Consider the following 16207-nt stretch of genomic DNA (forward strand, 5'->3'; position numbering starts at 1 on the left):
TGATTTCAAAATGAATCTTGAAGAGTAGAAAAGGAACAAACACCAGATACGATGTCTGTTATAGCCATTATAATAAATGCATATGAAGGCAAAATCTAAGGAAGATTTCATGGGGCTGAAAAACAAACAAGACCAAAGAGAGATTACAGAAGTCATTTGAAAGCCATGGGGTACTAAGTTTACATGAAGTGGAAAAGAGATTAATATGATAATCATTGGCCAATATGATTGTGCCTCAGAATAAGACAGGAATTACAGGAGAATTGGAAGCATAATTAATGAATCCAGCTGAAAGCATGTACAATCTCATTTTCTTATGGGTAAATGGCCTGAAGGTAGGGGTGTGTGTGTGTGTTGTGCATACACACACACACACACACACACACACACACACACACACACACAGAGGTGTGAGAATAACAGTAAAGATATAAGTTAGATAGAGTAATGGATTAGAATATACATGAAATACATGAACAGACTCTATCCTACTCCTGCATGTGGCTCTGGCAGGTCTTTCCCCTCTCCCCAATACCCTCTGCCTTGTAAAAACTGTTTGATACATTCCTGAAGCTACCCCCAAGGTCTATTCCCTTATTTAGCCAATCTCTCCTCCTGAGGATGACTACAGCTAGCAAAGTAATAGAATCCAGCAACCAAAAGCCCCCTTTGGCTCACCTAATTAACATGCCCAATTAAATTTAAACACCTCATTGTATCATGAACTTTCCCCTTGTACCTTTATAAACTGCCATTGCCCTATGTGCCACATCTGTGTCTTCTCTATCCAGAAGCAGTCCTTTGTCTTTTGTCCTTTGTCCAGGACAAATACCCCTTACCCCTCCTGGTTGTCCTTTTTCTCCCCTGTCCTTTGTCCAATTCCCCTTTTCCCTCTTCCTCTATCTCCTGTCTTTGACCCTTATCCCTGCCCTTTGTCCCTCTGGGGCAAATAAATCTCCTTTGTGCTGAATACTTGGCCTGAAAACTTGGTCTTGAGGATCCTGAGCCAATGTTTTTCTTTTGGTGTTGTCAAAATCCAGGATTCAATCTACAGGGTCCCCCACCCCTAACCCAGTTCTCTAACATTCAGGCCTCCTGGTGCCTGATTTCCTCATCCAACAGTAGATGATTGGTAAGATCTCCCTCCCTTGCTCTTCTAAACATTCCCTTGGTTATTAGGTGATAGCTGTTGCATGTCAGGTGTCCCTGCTCTGTCAGGTGGGATTAGGGTGACTGCATACCACCACAACCTTCATTGCTTATGGTGGACTCCTTGGGGTGGCCTTTAGGTACATTGTATTTAGTTCATCTTGGTTGGAAGTTTTCCTTTTTCTTTTGGTGGTCACACTGCTAGAATCCAGTGTCTGTTCTTAATCCTTCAAAAATTTTATCTGACAGAGCCTGGATTTCTCCTCAGATTATTTTCACCTTCTCAGTGACTCCTCTCTCCCAGAGGTCTCCCTAGGACTACTCAAGAACAGGGGATGGCCTAGGCCCTTGACTCTGGCCAAAGGTCACCATTAGCAAGGGGAATCTGTTCTTTCCATCCCTACTGAAAACTCCAACACACACTCAAAATTACTGATACAATGCCATACTCAAAACAGCCCTTATACTCTCTAAAGATCAAACAAAATAATAAACTTTACAATTCTATGGGCATAAGAACAGAAACAAAGAGATACAGAACCCCTTCTTTCCCTCTCTGAGACATCACAAGTCTTCACCTATCCCTGCCTCCCCTTTCTGAGAGGTCCTATGCCTCTGCCTGTCCCTGCCTGCTTTCCTGCCAGCTTCTGATCACAGCTTCAAACTTTTCCCTTGTTTTTTTCCTGGCAGTTCAAACTCCTGCCTCAGCTTTGCAGGAACACTGTGACTGATAGACCATTTCATATGTAGTATACAGTCCTAACAGGCTTAACACTCAGAAAGATTTGGAGTTTCTTAAAGTTATAAAAAATAGAAAGTAAGATACATGGGTTAAAAAAAAAAAACAAGAGAATGCTAGAAGGTATACATGTCTATGATAAGTCTAGAGTTATGATAGTTTGTGCTAAGGTCTAAAAGTATGAAAATTTAAGCAGGGATGAGAGTAATAAAAGTCTGAGGAAATGACTTATGGGTCTGAGAAAGTAATTGAAGGTATATGAAAAGTTATTTCAGATTTCTTTCCTTCTCTCTATGCTAACCTCTCTCCCTTATTCATAGTCAGAATACACAACAACCAGTCCTCCAGACCCCTTCAGAATTCTGCCTTAATGTGCTCCTTACAAGATTTTCTTCCCTCCATTCACTCATGTCCTATTCCCTTACTAGAAAAGGATGTCTTCTCCAGAATCAATATAAATTTTGCCTTCTACTCTGATGGCAGCTCCCTAGATACCCCTGCGTCCCTCCTCCTCCTTTCCTCGGCTGCCATTTGTACACCCTCACTCTCCAAAATCCCAAAACTGCTCTTATTGTCCGCCAACCTCTCTAGTCCATCAGTGGGATACCACCTCTCCTTCCCTTGTTACATAACATAAATGCCTTTTTATCATACTCAAGACTCTTCTGCCTACATTTCTAAACCCCCATACTTCTTACCCTTAATTAGCCTCTGTATATGCCTCAATCCCACCATTTCTGCATCTTACCTCCTCACCCTGCAATACCCCCATATTAACATTTAAAAAAACCCTAACAGCACCTTCCACTTAGTCCAGGACCTTCACTTCATTAACTGTTGTCTCTTTACACCCTAAGGTCTCTATCTAACCCTTAGGCTATTCTATTCACTTTCCCTAAATACCCCACTTATTTTTAGTCCTAAATCTTACAGATACTTTCTTCTCAATACTCCTGCATGTCCATTCCAAAACCGTTTTGCCTTCAAATAGATGGATCTGGATGCTCAACAATGCAGAAAACTGACCTGGAGGTAAAGGAACAAACTGGCAAATTACTGTAACCATTATTAGAACCATTAGGAAACAAATTTGATTGTAAAACTGATCATGCAAACCATTGAAACTGTATAAATAAAAATAGCCCAGGATGTCCAGGTCCACTTGTTTAAAACAGGTGGTCATAGTTTCTTCACTGTGCTGAATTCACACATCAGTCCCAGGTCATTGGACACATTTTGAATAAGATTCTTTGCATGTAGCAACAGATTTCAAATCCAGCAGCTACAGTGCCAGCCCCAGCTGTCTCCTTAGAGTCTACATCCTGGTAGAGCTTCACAGACTATACTTCCCCAGTCTCAGATGGTCCCATAGAACCTGGACATCCACAGACACAGCTTGAACTTCCCAATCTTAACCAACAATCCAGCTTTCTTGGATCCCCTAACAACAACACCCCAGTGTCAGTAGGAAGCAGTCACAAAGACTGATGCTCACTTACCCAATACCCAGACACCCAATAATAATTTTTTAAAAGGTGGGAATGAAGGAACTCTAGCCCACTTAAGCATGTGGCTCTGGCAGGTTTGCCCTTCAGAATTCCTTCTGCTTCACCAAAAAACCTTTAGATTAAAATCCTAAAGCTAGCCCCCAAAATCTACTCCCTTATTTGGTCACTTTATCCTAAGACTGACTACTAAGGTACAGCTATTAAAATATTGAAATCAAGCAATCAAAAGCCCCCCTTTGGCTCACCTACTTAACATTCCCAATTAAAATTAAACATATCATCCTAACATGAGGTTTCTTCTTGTACCTTTATGGACTGCCATTTTCCTATGTGCCACATCTCTCTCCTCTCTATCCAGAGACAGTCCTTTGTCTTACACCAGGACAAATACTTTTTACCCTCTCAATGGCCCCATTTCCCCCCCCTCCCTTTTTTCATTTCCCGTTCTCCTTCTTCCTCTGTCTTCTTTTTGTCCTTGTCTCTGTGCTCTGTCCTTCTGGGTCAAATAAATATGCTTTGTGTTAAGAACTTGTTCTGAGAACTTGGTCTTGGGGTTCCTGAGCTGATATTTTTCCTTTCAACACATACACAAATATGGCTGGCACCAGTGCATTGGAAGCTGTTCAACTAACAGAAAGATAATGCATCAAAGATCAAGATCAAAAGCCACAAATAAGCAAGGATTAAACATGGTAGAGGTGCTTTTAGATGTATTGGAGTAAAATATCAATATTGAATGATTTAAGATGAAATGACAAAAATTAGGATTGGAAAGAGTAGATATAAGTTTCAGCAAAACTAATACAGAAAAGCTAAAAACTGGGGGATCAACTCTTGTTTAGAACTGAAAATCAACTAACATACTTTCACACTTCAACTATTGCTTTGCAGCTTCTCATATTGTGGAGTTTTTGAGTGCTAAAAACCAATCTATTACACTGCACTTCACAATGACAACTAGATTCATGACCTACATTTACTACAAATGTGGACAATAATGTGACAAAGATACCAAATAAAATACAAACTCCACAATTGAAGGCAAGGATGAGAAGTTCTTGCAGAATTATAGACTTAGGGCACTCTATTGGCTGAGAAACTAACAAAAGGACAAGACATAGACTAACTAAGTGTCTGTTCTTAAAACAGCCATAAGGCTGAGGGATCACATCTCAACTACACACAGGAAAAGGAAAGGGCAAACCGTAAACCCACAACGCTACAAACTCTCAGGCCTGATTCCAATGTCATCCTTCCTTCAGCAAAGTTACATAGGCTGAGAAGAAATGAGGTAGTTCTAGAATTTTCATACCTCCCTAGTTTCACTACTTAGGCCCAAGTGTTCAAATGCATAAGCCTGTTGCCTTTTCTCATTCAAATCAAAGAATTCCACTCCTGAGTCTGAAGACACATGGCCACATCATAGTGCAAAGTCCATTTAGTCTAACACAAAAATTCCCATAGTATTTAATAGTCTCAGCACTGCTGTGGGATGTCCTTCTGTATGCTGTGAATATGTATTGCTTTCATTGGTTGATAATAAAGCTGTTCGGCCAATGGTGAAGCAGAATAAAGTTAGGCAGTACATTCAAACTGTAGACAGAAATGAAGAAGGGTGGAGTCAGGAGACACTGTCAGCTGTTGCCAGGAGAAACAAGATGTGAGAGGACAGGAAATGCCATGAAGCCACATGGTGATACATAGATTAATAGAAATGGGCTGAGTTAAGTCATAAGAACTAGATAGCAAGAAACCTGAGCCATTAGGCCATACAGTTTATAATTAATATAAGCCTCTATATGTTTACTTGGGAACAATTGCCTGCGGGATTGGGCAGAACATAGGAAAACTTCCAGCTACACAACATTGATCAAAATCCCAAAGTCTAAAGTCAGTTCTTGGACTTAAGGCTAAATCTTACCTGTGACCACATAAACAATAATTAAAAAAAAGATTTAAAACATAATTACATGTTTCCAATAGTGACACAGAATATACATTCCCATTTAGAAATAGGAAAAATGAGGATATAGGGAAGAAAGAGTATAACAAAGCAAGACAGAAATCCAGAAGGGAAAGTGCTAAATCCTATAGCTCTATATTGGTGTATAAGGTGTGTGATGTATTTAGTTTCAAATGATTTTGATGGCTCCAGCCCTCTAACTTTGCTGCCTGCAACATACAGTTCCTACTTACACTTGTTCTACTCTCTATTTGCAGGTCTCTTTGGCAGATGTCTTATGCCTCAGATATCCCCAACATCCTGGGAATATGTGGAAGATCTATTCCTATCCTTTTGAAATAGATTCACATTGATTCCTATAGTGGCTCCAACAGTTTACACTCCCACCAACAATGAAGAAGTGTTCTTATTTCCCCAAATCCACACCAGTGTTTTTTTTTGTGATTAGTATTTTTCACCTTGGCCATTCTGTCTGTCTTACAATGAAATCTGAAGACTTTTACTTTGTGTTTTCCTGATGGTTATGGATATTAAACATTATTTAAAATGTATTTCTTGGTCATGTGCTCCTTCTTCTTCTGAGAACTCTCTGTTTAGTTCCATGTCCCATTTGTACAGGGATTGTTTTCTTGGTGTTTAGTCTTTTAGTGCTTTATATATTGTAGACAGTAATTCTGACAGATAAAAAATTGATAAAGACCTTTTCCTATTCTTTCTGTTTACCATCATGATGGTATTCTTTGCTATACAGAAGCATTTTAGTCTCATGTGTCCCATTTGTCAATTTTGATATTAATGTCTATGATAGCAGAGTCCTTGTTCAGAAAGTCCTCTCTTGGGACAGTAAGTCAAAGTGTATTTCCTACTTTTTTCTCTATTGGATTCAGAATATCAGGTTGTCCTAGTTAAATATTCCCTACTTGACACAAACTATGGTCATATGGGAAACTCAGAAAGAAACCTCAATTTGGGAATTGCCTCTGTCAAATTGGCCTGTGGGTGTGTGTCTAAGAGGCATTTTCTTGAGTAATTTTGTATATAGGAGGGCCCATGCCTCTATTGTCATTGCCACTCCTGAACCCATGATCCTAGGTTTTATAAGAAAACAAACTGAGCAAGTCATAGGAACAAGCCAAAAAAGCAGAACTCCTCCGTGGTTCTGCTTCAATTCATACCTCTAGGTTCCTGCTTAATTTGCTCAGTGATGTACTGTGATCAGAAACCATAAGCCAAATAAACTGGTTCCTCTCCAAGTTGGTTTTATTCAGTGTTTTGTCACAACAACAAAGCAAACTAGGTATAACTTTTATGCTGAGGTCCTTGATCAATGTACAGTTGAGTTTTGTGCAGGGGTGAGATGATCTAATTTCATTCTCTGCATAAAACTATAAAAATGATGAGTACCATTATTTGAAGATATTGTCTCCATGCTTTTTTTTTTTGGAGAGGAGCCTCTTTGTCAAGAATCAGGTGGCTGAGAAAGTGTGGGCTTATATCCGTGTTCTCAGTTTTATTGCATTTATTAAAGTGTCTGTTTTTATGGAATTTTTATTTCTACAGTTCTGTAGCATAACAAATGCCCCATGCTGCCTCTCCTATATGGATGTGATCTTTAAAACTACAGACATGTGTGTTTATATTGAAGTACTTATAGAAGGCAAAAACAAACAAACAAAAACTAGTAAGGTGCTGGAAGGGCGAGTTTGAAGGGAGATGAGAAAGAACACAGATAGTATGAAGAAGGAGTTAAGTGATGTGAAGGAATGAGAGAGCAAAGCAGAGAAGGGGGTATGGAAAGGAATAAATAATACTAAAGCACTTTGAAAATTTTATGTAAAACTGACTAGTTCAGAAGCATCCTAAAATGCATAGATGTACATATAGAAAATCAGTTTAAATTGAGTTACAGTATAAATGGGGCAGTGATTACCCCAAAACCATAAGTTATCCCTTGTAAATCCCAGTGCCATGTATGAACTGCCTTTTTCCCAAGTTGTCAGTGAGTCCACACCAAACACCCTAAACCTTAAAAGTTATTGCCATTGCTCCTGCTTACCTCCCTGAACTTGATGATAAGACCTTGTTGGTGAAGACACCACATACTTGAGTCATAATTACTTGGAAAACACAAGGTGGTACTGTCTTAGAAGCATCATTCTTATTGGCTAGCTTTCAAATTACTAGCAGGTGCTGTGGAAGATATAGAAGGAGAAAAATAAAAGAGCCTCACCCCACTATGAACACTGAGCTATAATAAAAACTAGCTTGGCAAGATATGCTCACTAGTTCAAAGGTAATACTAATATTTTGTCAGTAACTAACCACTTTCTGATTGTATTTTATACCTATTCCGTAATGTGGAACTCACAATAATGTTATTTGGACTAAAAAATCTTTAGTTCACTCAGCAATGGATTGTGATCAGGATTTGTAAGCCAAATAAACTATTTCTTCCCTTGGTTTTGGTCAGTTTGGCCATAGGCCATAAGGGAGGGCATAATACTGTTATTCTACTTAATAGACACAGTAATAAACTGATCCCTAACATTATATCTTTGCTAATTACACTAATCCATCTATCAACACTCAATAGAGAAAGTTTTTTTGGATAGAGATTAATTTAGAGACCAAGAGCAGGGCAACATTCAATGAATAAAAGATTGCAGAATTCCTGGCACTAATTGGGAAGTTTATATTTCACAAACATAACCATTGCCATTAGAACATACACTTGAGTAAACTAGAGCAGACATAGAAGCTCACTTCCTATCTCACTATCATGGCAAAACTGAATATCCATGGCTCATGCACGTTCTCTGCAACTGACAGGTGGTTAGTCAGACATTGGCAGGTTTAGATGTCATTTAGGATGGACTCCACTCCTGTGATCAGCTTTGTAGCCCCTCCTATGTCCCTGGCAATGCTGATATTGTAAATAGTATCACCTCTGCCCCTTCTTAGAATTTGAAATGCATGAAAGCAGGGTGAAAGCATCACAAAACTACCTCTCCCTCAGCTTTAAAACACATTATGACAGAGAGGACAGATGAGGTAGCAATGCTTTGTTCAAGCCCATTGCAACAGGTGATTTCCTCTTAATTGACTATAACTAGGAAAGAAGGGTTTCTCACTGAAGCTGGAGCTAACCAATTCTGGCTAATTTAGCTAGCTAGCTTGCTCCTAGCTGTCTCTGTCTTGTGGGTACAGGTATCAGAGACACCCATTGTGCATGCACTGGTCCCAGTCCTTGCATAGTCAGCACTTTATCCACTGAGTCATTCCCCCAGCACCTGCCCGATTTTCTGACCTTGGATTCAAAAAGTATAACTTTCTTCTCTCATCTATCTGTCTCTTCCTTAAAGCTGCTAAGATCTCTAGCTTGCCTTTTTGCTTTTTTGTTGTTGTTGTTGTTGTTGTTGTTGTTGCTCTTGTTGCTTTTTCTCTCAAAGTTCAATAGACCTGGATTCTTAATTTCTTTATGAGATTAGTTGCTTATAAACTGGACTCTACACTCCTTAGTGACACAGCTAATGATATAAAGATGTGTAACATGAAACTCCTCCCAGCAAGAAGGAGGACTTGGGGGCTTAGCCCTGCTTTGCCCTGCCCTCATATAAAGAACACTATCTGAGCTGTAACTGACATTCAGCAGTCTTGCCTCCTCCAGGAAGGATCACACTCCCCCTGCACTTCTCTCTGGAGCAGTAGACTGGCCTCAAGGAGACAAGTAAGTGGAACAGCAGATGGGAAGTGGGGTGGACAGATAAGTACAAAATGGAATAAACAGAATAGACAATGGGAAATAGAAATTGATGGGAAAGTTAAGAGAGCTGTTGGAGACATGGTGATTATGACATGTTCATGCCACAAACATAATTTGCCACTGAATCTAAAGTTCATTGTGAACTGCTCCACTGAAAATATGAGATAAAGCCCACCCTGAGGAAAACAGATTTTACTATCTCCAACATCCATTTTCAAGATTTAGTGATGCACAAGACTTTTATGTTACCCAAGGGGAAAGAGGAAAACCTCTCACTGGGCAGTCTTCCTCTTTAAACATAGAAGTTCTTGTTTTCTTACATGGTTTAGTTGGACCTGAGACCTTTATCTCCTGGAGCCAGCAGCTGCATTTTCTTTTCAGACAAACACATTACTCTTTGCAAGTGACCAAGGCAAGCTCAAGTGAAGGGTGGCGACACATGTGCCTCTCTTTAGACCTTAGCATACCATGCAAGAGAGGTGGGTCAAGAGAAATAACTTGTCATAGAACAATAGTGCACAGGGCGGTGGTGGCGCACGCCTTTAATCCCAGCACTTGGGAGGCAGAGGCAGGTGGATCTCTGTGAGTTCGAGGCCAGCCTGGGCTACCAAGTGAGTTCCAGGAAAGACGCAAAGCTACACAGAGAAACCCTGTCTCGAAAAACCAAAAAAAAAAAAAAAGAACAATAGTGCAAAACAATAGTTTCTGCTCTTCTTGCTGGAGGACTGCCCTGGCAGTTTACACATTCCAGAAAGGAGGCAAAAAGTAGGTGAGGGAAGAAGGGAGCCAGGCTTGGTGGTCAGGAGAATCTTATAACCTGAGTGACTGGCAGTCAGAGTGCTTCTTTATTTACACAGAACTCAGTAACCATGGATAGGTTCATGACTTTTCAAGAGTTAACTTTTCTAAGATAGTTTGTTCCAAAACACAGATCATGTATTTTCTGTCCTATGACACATTTAGCTTCCTCTTGCATATCTTTTAGTCATTGGTGATAAACTGTGAAGGAGCAAAATTATCTTTTGAATTAATTTTTTCTCATCAACCCCATAACCCAACTTCTAGGCAGGTCTTGCAATTTTAAGGACACTAAACAGAAAGAGAATCTCCAAGGCAAATCTGCTGAGCAGATTGCCATGTCCCAAGCAATATATAATTAACTCTTAATGTTTGAAGTGCCAGTTGGTAATAGACCCAAGAAAAATCCTCAGGCCAAAGCTGCTACAGTTATTATTAATTTCTGGTATAATACAATGTTTACATTTTATATCTTTATAGAATTTATTCATATGTCTAATCCTGGCATTCTTATGTTCCTTGGTCATATGACACCATGGTGGCTTTGCAAGAGTTAACATTTCTCAGAAAGGGAGGTCCTGATACCTCATTCTTCTTTTTGTTTTGTTTTGTTTGTTTGTTTTCAGACGGGGTTTCTCTGTGTAGTTTTGGTGCCTGTCCTGGATCTTGCTCTGTAGACCAGGCTGGCCTCGAACTCACAGAGATCTGCCTGGCTCTGCCTCCTGAGTGCTGGGATTAAAGGTGTGTGACACCAGCACCCAGCCTATGATACCTCATTCTTATATCATGTTTCCACACCATTTTTTGCCCATCAACGTAAGCCTCTGTGTAGGGCAGAGGTAACTCCAGCCTATCTAACTTTGTTGCTTAGATGCCACGTAATCACCTGAGAGTATAGTAGGAAGAAGTTTTTAATCTGATCTGTTGCCAACTGCTCTAGCTACCGAATCTTCTTGACCCTTTTAAGATTACTTCATTCTGATTATCTTGTTCCTGAGTAAATACAGGGGCAGATAGTTCAACAATATCTCAGAGCCTCCTAAAGAGATCTTTGGCATCTTTTTGTGCATCGCAACCTCCAGGGTGCAAGGAAGACTTTCAAGTAGATAAAGATATCTCCCTAAAAGTGGGAGGGTTAGTATGCTCAGGACTATCCTGGGGAAATTTAGAAGCAGTACTCATTGGATTGCCCATCAATCTAATATCCCAAAGTTGTACAAATATTAAAATGCTCCTAAGCATGCAACATGTAAAGATCAAAGCCAAAAGTGAAAGATGGTCATAATGGTGATCACGTGGCTCAGCTTTGCTGGATGTTTGTCAAGTGGCTGTGCTGGCCTTGTGACTTTTTCCATTCCCATCAGATATGGCTGTGCCACCTTCTGTGAACTATCTTTTCTCCTTTGACATTTATATGGGTTCCAGAGATGTGATTCAGGTTGACAGGCTTATGTGGCAAGTACTCATTGAACTATATTGCTGGCCCAGAGCAGGATATTTCTTAAATAGGACAGACATGATGAGGAAGAGGCCAATATGGGACAGTCAGATAGTTAGACACTGTTCTCCCTGTGGCCAGGAAATTGACCTAGGAGAGGGAAGGGAAAAGTTAGTTATGGCCTGCCTCTGGAGGAGGGTCAGAAAAGAGTTCAGGAGCTGTGAGGGAGGAGAAATTAACTAAAGTTGTCAGAGTTACTATTTGGCTTTTAATAGATCAACACGAGTAAATATTCCCACTAATCTTTTATGAGGCAATGAACTGGAGTTTTAATGGGCTATGTCTGCCTGTCTTCAGTTAAAAGGGGGGAGGAACAGACACAGGTCTCATCTAACTCTTAAATAATTCTTTGTCCAGTATTTTATACTTTTATTTCACATAGGAAGAAGGTTATCTTGTCAAGAGTAGTTCTTTGCACTAAGAGTCTAACCAAAGTTTTAGGATAAAACCAGAGAGCCAGCAGACCCAAGATCTTTACTTGGCCACCAGTTAAAGAGATGTATAGTGGTGAAAAAGAGAGTGGAGATTTACTCTATGTGGCCACATGGAGTGAACACATACAGGGGACCAGTGGTCCCTAAATCTATCACTAAAGTATTCGCATGGGAGATTTAGAGTCAAAGAGAGAGAAAAATGTATGCATAATTGAGCAGCCCCAGTCTGGTTGTGCTTCTGCACATCATGGATCCATCAATGCCTCAGCTACTCGAAGGTGGTCACTGCTGCAAGGTTGTCCCATAATTGTTAAATTGTTCATCTATTCACCCATCACAGAGAATGGAGCCCAATCTTAAGAGTGCAGTAGTGTCATGCATATGTGGGCCTTAACCAAAAGCTCTCTAATTAGACTTAAGATCTGCTCAACAAGAGGGAAACTATGACTGGTACTAGAAATCTAGCTAATTATTTAGTGCTAGTGAAATCATGCTTATTTGAGGAGAACCTACAACCAATAATTTACTAAACCAGCATATTCCCTAACAACAATTTAAACATTTCTTCTTATACCAACAGATAAATGTTTTCCTCACTCCTCATCTAGGAAATTTCTCTTTGCAACAGAAAAAAATGAATACAGAAAAACCACAATTGATCTAATCAATCAAACTGTAAAGTTGTAGAGTCCAGTCTCAATGATTATATCTACAATACAGTCTAAAGCCTGAGGCTCAAGGAACATTGTAGAGATAGAATGATTGTAAGAGCCAGAGGTTCAGAGAGATTGTTGTGAAATGTGTCTACCAGTAATGTTAAATTCTACATCCATAAATTCACACCAAAACACTGCCTAAGCATGAGCTGACCAAGAACAAAACTAATAGACATGCCAAAATAAAGAAGGGAAAGTCCATTAGGCCTTAATCCTTCACAACAAACTACAGGCAAACAAGGAATGCTGAGAGAGGGAGAAATAGCCTTCCTCATGGCAGAACACACCCATTGGTTATCTAAAATCAAGTGGTCATCCCTGAAAACATACATACAAATAACATTATACAGACTGAGAAGGATATTTAGAAACACACACACACACACACACACACACACACACACACACATCAACCAAGATGCTAATAATCCAATGGTTAGTGACAGTACAATATGTTGAGACATAAATGTCAAAAAGTCAGGAAGTTGTTCAAAGGGTGAGAATAGGGAGTGTGAGTGACTAATCAATAAGGAATTCTTTACAGGGAGGCTCTATCTAAACTGGTATTAGAAAGATGAACTTAGTAGAGTAAGAAATATTTTCTCAATTTATTAAATGAGACTTTCTTCACCTCCTATAATAAGACTCTTTTGGGGGCTAGATAATTTGTTCAGCGGTAAAGAACATTTGTTGCTCTTGCAGAGGGCCCAGATTTGATTCTCAGAACCCACATGGTTGTTCACAACCACCTGTGACTTCAGTCTTAGGATATTTGATGCCCTCTTCTGACTTCTGTGAGGACCAAGCAACCATGTGGTAGACATATACACATGCAGCTAAAATATTCATGCACATAAAATTATAAAATACATCTTGAAAGGTATTTGAGTCCCATTATTTACTTGCATAGATGTGTTTTGTGTTTAAATGGCCATTGATTCATTGTATATTAGTGGCATTTCAGTCCATGGCATAATTTCCACACTTAAATGTTCAGTGTCCTGAACTGGCAGGAAAAAGCATTCTAAAAGGTGAGGTGTTGAGTTGGAGGACCAGTGATGACAAATAGAGAAACCAAGAAATAAAGAAGACAAAGGCAATAGCTGAAACAATGAGAACTTGCAAAACCTGATCATGTACGTCAAGCAAGTTGATTAAGAAGTAGAGCATCACATAACCTTTGCAGGGAGAAATTCCCAAGAATGGTGAAGATGATGAGGTATACTTGAGACACAGCTGCCTATAACACAGCTTCTGATAGGTTGGTAACTACAGTCCAGGGGGAAGAGTCAGGCTCCCAGAACCTGCAACCTTGCCTCTTCTGAGGAGGCACTGGCTCCAGCCCTAGACCAGCCTTGCCAAGTCCACTTGTACAAGGAAACTGAACTAAAGTTCCCTTTCTCTTTTCATCAGAGCCTCTGAGAAAGTCTTGGGTAGGTCTGGATCCCCTCAGTTCAGTAAATACCTCTTGAAAAAAAAAAATTATTATAGCTTCTCTTGCATCCAGATGCAAGTGTGCTTTGAAAAAATAACACACAATAAAAGGAAAAACAAAAGAGATTGCTGGAGCAAGGATGATCAGAATATTCCTGTTACTTATGCATTGTAGATCTGAAAACATCAGGGCTGTAGTATTCAATTCTCCTTCCTGCCCAGATGAGTAGTGTGGACAACTGTGAGAAAGATGGATGGGAGATAAGAAAGAGAGGGCCCAAGTAGTTTCAGTCTAGTCACTGAACACTGAGATTTGGATGGTCTCATATAGTAACTTACTCCAAACTCTCATACAATTTCATGATTTTTACACAAAAAAATATCCAAGGGTCTCTCTGCTAGTGGGACTCCTTGTCAGTCTCTCCCAAGGATATATCCTAACTATACATAGATTGAATCTAAAGGGAAATGTCAAGCTCCAATGCCAAGGCCGTAGAATGCAAATGCAAGTTAGGTGATGCTGCACAGTCTATAGTGTCCCTGGCAGGGATATATGCTGAGGGTCTGAACTCTCCTCAAACCCCCAGAGCCCTGTTGTGTGGCTACCTATCTGATCTAATAGATCTCTTTCTTAAATAACAGCCTGTCTCAGAGTCCCTCTTTTCATAAAGTTGCTCGGCCTTGGAAGATTGTTCCTTGGAGCTCTCTACACTTGCACTGCTTCCTTCCTGCCAAGTACTAGCTACATAGTCCACTGGTGAGAGAAGTTAGTTCACCAGGAGCTCTGTCCTCTACCCTGAGATTCTTCAGTGAGGTGCAAGATAAGACATTTTAAGGCTGTGTACAAGGCCCAAGAGTGTGGGATAGCAAATGAAGAAGTCTACAGATGGATGAGAAGTTCAGGATTGAGGACAGAATGACATCTTCCAAAATGAAAACCATCAGAACTGGGGTTTGGAAGAAGGATTTGGGGGAAGCTGGAGACATTTTCTCCAAGGTAGTTAAAAGGGAAATAACCATTTATCTGAATGATTAGAGCTGGGAATGGACTATGAATTTATAAGTAACTTAAATGTTCTCCAGTTTAGAATATGATTAGATTGGAAGGAAATTCCAAGAAGTTACAACATATAGGAGGTTGAAATACGCCATGAAACCTCAATTAATTCATTAGGAAAATAATATTTTTAAAATACATTCCTGTGAGATTTGTGGCTAAACAACTTTGATTTGAATGTGAAAACATTTTTACCTCCACGCCTACTTTATGAGATAAATTTAGGTATTTGTCTATAGGACAAACAACCACCTTTCTAGAGAAAGTGTATAGATTAACAGAGAGTAAGGAGGTTACTTGACTCTCTCCATAGGAGGCTCCTAGCTTACCAGTATTCGGTCTGGCTGCTTACATAGCTGTTGTCTAAAGCATCCTTTGGGACAGCCCATCCTGGGATAGATGCAGTGAAGCACTTTTCCTTTCATGCTGGCTCTACTCTAAATAACATGGCAGTCTCCATAAACAATAATATTAAGGCCTGGGGAAGCTTTCACAATGCAATGAACATAACAGAAAAAGGACAGTGCCACCAAATCTTCTTACTTCAAATTAGTGACAGTAAATGAAAAAAATGAAAGAAACAGGAAAGTGTAGGAGAAATCAGCTTACAAACAAACAAACAAACAAAAACATTAATCAACAGACATTCAGCTGACCGACAACACTCCTTTTACCTGTGGTTATAAATAAGCATTTCCTGGAAATGAGCTTTGACTGAGAAATGAAACTGAATGTGTCTGTTCAGTAGCAGGTCAGGGGTGGCTTAAGTAACAGGAAATGTTAACTGAAGTTTCCAGGAGTGGAGGTGAGGGAAGGCTAAATCTACATTAAGCTTCCTCCAAAGCTGACTGATTAGAATTCTATTTATTTTGAAGAATTAAAATACTGTACGTCGTCACTAAGTTATTTTGGGCTATCTTAGCCTCTAAATAGTCCTTTGTGTCCACTTCTGTATTTGACCTAACAATTTTGTAACTGTTAAAAATATCATCAGATAGGATCTGAGGCCCTAAGCAGAGATTTCCTCCCTTTGATGTAGCCTGCCTCACTCATGTTTCCACCAATGGGTTGAAAAGTGAATTGATTCATGATTTTCATTTCTCAGTGATTATGAAAACTTTATTGAACTGCTACCGTATTGGAATACA

At 39.7% G+C, this 16207-nt stretch overlaps 1 long non-coding RNA gene across 1 annotated transcript; it reads left to right on the forward strand.

Annotated features, from left to right (window-relative positions):
• Positions 1 to 2814: 2814 nt before the first annotated feature.
• On the forward strand, positions 2815 to 5910 carry LOC131901928 (uncharacterized). The gene is made up of 2 exons (XR_009376946.1): positions 2815 to 2920; positions 5617 to 5910. It is a non-coding gene; the product is annotated as an uncharacterized LOC131901928 (long non-coding RNA).
• The last annotated feature ends 10297 nt before the right edge of the window (positions 5911 to 16207 follow it).

This window comes from Peromyscus eremicus, unplaced genomic scaffold (genome assembly GCF_949786415.1).
Source record: "Peromyscus eremicus unplaced genomic scaffold, PerEre_H2_v1 PerEre#2#unplaced_690, whole genome shotgun sequence".
Taxonomy (NCBI): domain Eukaryota; kingdom Metazoa; phylum Chordata; class Mammalia; order Rodentia; family Cricetidae; genus Peromyscus; species Peromyscus eremicus.